Raw genomic sequence first — 3,383 nt, 5'->3', positions numbered from 1 at the left:
ACATATATGAAGAATAATATGACATCCATGTATATGATCTCTACCTGATATCCAGTATAAGAGAAGACAACCAAATACCGGCTAGTCAAATTCATGCTCAACACTCAGGGATTCTAACTTTAGGAATAACAGACTACCCTCCATATTTATTCAATTAGTATGTGGATCTTTTTGATCCATTTGTTCTCTTATAAAGAAGGACTTTCTAAGAGCTTCAAACATTCGCAAAATATAGACGATCCATTCTGAATTCGTTTGGTGTACACCCAGAATATTTCTTCTGTCATGTGTTCATTGCACTAGCCAATGACTTCCGACAAGAACTCCTATGGTTATTTTGGTACATGTGTCATCAATACTACATCTTAATGGAGTTCAAGTCCAATGCCTTTAGGCACTTTGATCAAATCCAAAAAGCTCTAAAAAAGTTCATGTTGTGGTTTAAGCCACGATAATATTGGGTTTGATGCTTGAAAGATTTCTTCGATGCAACGGTATTCATGCATCATCATTCAATGGGAATCACGAACCATGACTTCCAAGCTCAGCTAAAAATTTCACTCTGCTAAAAACTTTTTCTGTCATTTCTCTCTTTGGATGTTGAATATTATGAAGCACACCGCTTTATCTTCCCGCAAAATAGATGCATTCCAAAAGAAATTTAGCCACAGCAATGAGAAAAGTTGAACTACATTGATGATTATCCCCACTGGGATGACGTCCAGCAAGCGATAAAAGAATATAAATTATCATATGAAATCTTGAGAGATGTAGTCACCAATGTCATCAAAAGCATCCAACTAAAATCAACCCACCAGAATGCAAAGATTCATCCAATAAGAAGAGTTACTTCACCAGACCGCCAAAGAGAAGCTTGGAAGACAAAGAACTCCTGAAGAAGAAACACGTCATCAACTGGTAGATGGAAGAAGGATACACAAGATCATCGCTCGAAATAATCTAACACTGGATGAAAAATGATGCCATATGACATGTACAATAAATTACAACTTACCACAAGCTCCATAGAATTACCTTCTCGAGTTTACCGCAAAACTCTCTCAAATGAATTACCCTCTCAAAAAAGTTTGCCTGTAAGCTGCTTATCCAGCTACTTAGTAGAAACCTACAAGGAGCTTATCCACATGCTTGCAAGGAGCTTACAAGTTGCTTATCCACTTATTTGAAAATTGGCAACAAGCTGCTCAGTCAGCTGCTTGCATATGTTGTCACATGCCAACAACATATTTTTATTTTGTTTTATCAGGTTCTGTCACATGTTAGTGAGGCCCAATTTGAATAAAATAGGATGTAAATATCTAATAGAAGTTTGTGTCCAGATAGGGCTTTGCTATTTTTAAAAGATAGGATAGGGCTTTAACAATAGCATTTTGATTTGCTTTCTTTTCTTTTTCTATAAAAACGTAAATCTAAGGCATGGCATAGTACACCTTTATTCTGTGGAATTTTGAGAGAGCCAAAGTCCATGGGAGAGTTGTAAAAATTCTGTTTATGTAATATACGGAACAATTGTATCTATACTAGATTACCAAAGATCTATTATGTTCTAAGACTGGCAAATTCAATCCAGCTCATTGAGGGTTGAGAATTCTTTGTTTGAGGTAAACCATCCTTTAGGTATTAGAGGATGCATAGCCCCAATCACGAGAAAGCTATTGTGTGTTGATAGAAGCTTGGATTTCGTAAGGCCTGCCGCCTATATGGACGTGTATATACATATATTAAAGTACTGCTTTAGAAAATATACACACATATATACATGCACTATATATTACTTAATATAATAATGCTTAAATATATATTCAGATATTAACATACACTACTTAAAAGATAAACTTATATTGATTTTTTATATATCAATACTAGAAGTTTAAGTAATATTTGCTAACATTATTTTTCATTGTATATATATATATGTTTGTTATGTTTATGTAAAGTTTGATAGTAACATATTAAAAGTATTTAATTCAAATTAGATATTCAATTTAAATGGAAAAAAATATGTAAAGAATGAATGAATCTTGTATTTGATTGATCGCAAAATGATTCAAAACTTATAAGTTACAAGATTACAATTACATCTCACTTAAATTGAAATATACAAAATTCAATCAATTAAATGATTAACTGACAATTCTATAAATTTCGCATCATTTTTCCAACTCATTCATGTTAATATTAACAAAAATTGCCTAAGGACTGTAAAAATCAATGGGGCCAAAGCCATACATTAAACTTGATTGTGTTGAGTTCTCCCTTGAAGTCATAATTTCTTTAAGATCTTGTTCGTCAGCTGGCTCCACCTCCATTCCTTGATTTCTTCATTTCTCTCTAATCCAGGATCTAAGGAAAACTAGAAAATTCATGGCATTGCCTCCCAATGAGTGTCAGTTGTCACCAAGTTGTTGTCGTTCTTGACTAGAGGTACTCTCTGATGCAATGGTTGACATTAAAATATTGAATATATCTCTACCTAATTTTGAAAATATAGGATATTGTCTTTCATTATTGTTCCACCAATTCAGTGTGTTGATCCTTGCTCTGCAATCCTCTATAGGTTGTCTAAGATAATACTTAAGCTCTTCCTGACAAATGACTCTATATGCTAAAGGCGGCATCCTATTTCAAATATTTGAATTAAAAAAATCAGGATAACTACTATGTTCCTATTTTTTGGAAGATGATGACTCGTCGAGAGGATGGGAAGCGAGAGTTGGAGTGACATATGCCGATAATGAATCATCAAGTAAATCAGCATAATAATTATATAATGCGTTCATGTAATTGTTTGCATCACTCATAATCATAAATAACGAAGGTTCTTCTTCAGGTTGTATAGATAAAGCATTATAAATAATAGAAGTAAATTTGTACATAGTATTATATTTCATATGTAGATTTATTATAGTACCAATCAAGTAAATAGGAAAAAGTGGATAAAAATATTTTTAAAATTTATCAGTCATTGCAGCAATAACATCTTTGTAACATAGTTTATTCTTATATTCGTTAAGAAAATAAGAAATGTCGACTAAATAAGCTAAAATATTCAATCCTAGATATATAAACTTTTTCAAAAATTTAACAACATCATCAATCATAGCCTAATCGAAATCATGTAAAATACACTTAGTAAAAGAACCAGCAAATTAATTAAAAGCCATAGTAATAGAAACTTTAGAAATAAGATAACTTTTTAAAAAATCATACGTAGCATTTTGTAATGACCCTCCCGATCGTTTGTGAATTTTTACATCATCTTTATTTTAGCGTTCACAGTAGTTTGTATATGTGGATTATGACTTACGGGATGACTAGTATCAATTCTTGAGGTGTTCGAAAGTAATTAAGTCATTAGTTGG

General features: G+C 32.2%; 1 long non-coding RNA gene across 2 annotated transcripts; it reads right to left on the bottom strand.

Annotated features, from left to right (window-relative positions):
• Nucleotides 1-221: 221 nt before the first annotated feature.
• LOC107853562 lies at nucleotides 222-1,465 on the bottom strand. Of its 2 annotated transcripts, none has more exons than XR_001669816.2 (2): nucleotides 1,016-1,465; nucleotides 222-892 (listed from the first exon to the last, which is right to left on the bottom strand). It is a non-coding gene; the product is annotated as an uncharacterized LOC107853562 (long non-coding RNA). The 2 variants fall into 2 exon arrangements; XR_007048354.1 differs by having other exon boundaries at nucleotides 1,036-1,465.
• Nucleotides 1,466-3,383: the final 1,918 nt, after the last annotated feature.

This window comes from Capsicum annuum, chromosome 1, assembly GCF_002878395.1.
Source record: "Capsicum annuum cultivar UCD-10X-F1 chromosome 1, UCD10Xv1.1, whole genome shotgun sequence".
In the NCBI taxonomy this organism is placed as follows: domain Eukaryota; kingdom Viridiplantae; phylum Streptophyta; class Magnoliopsida; order Solanales; family Solanaceae; genus Capsicum; species Capsicum annuum.
Note: the sequence above shows the minus strand (reverse complement) of the source record. Positions and strands in the feature narration are given on the sequence as shown.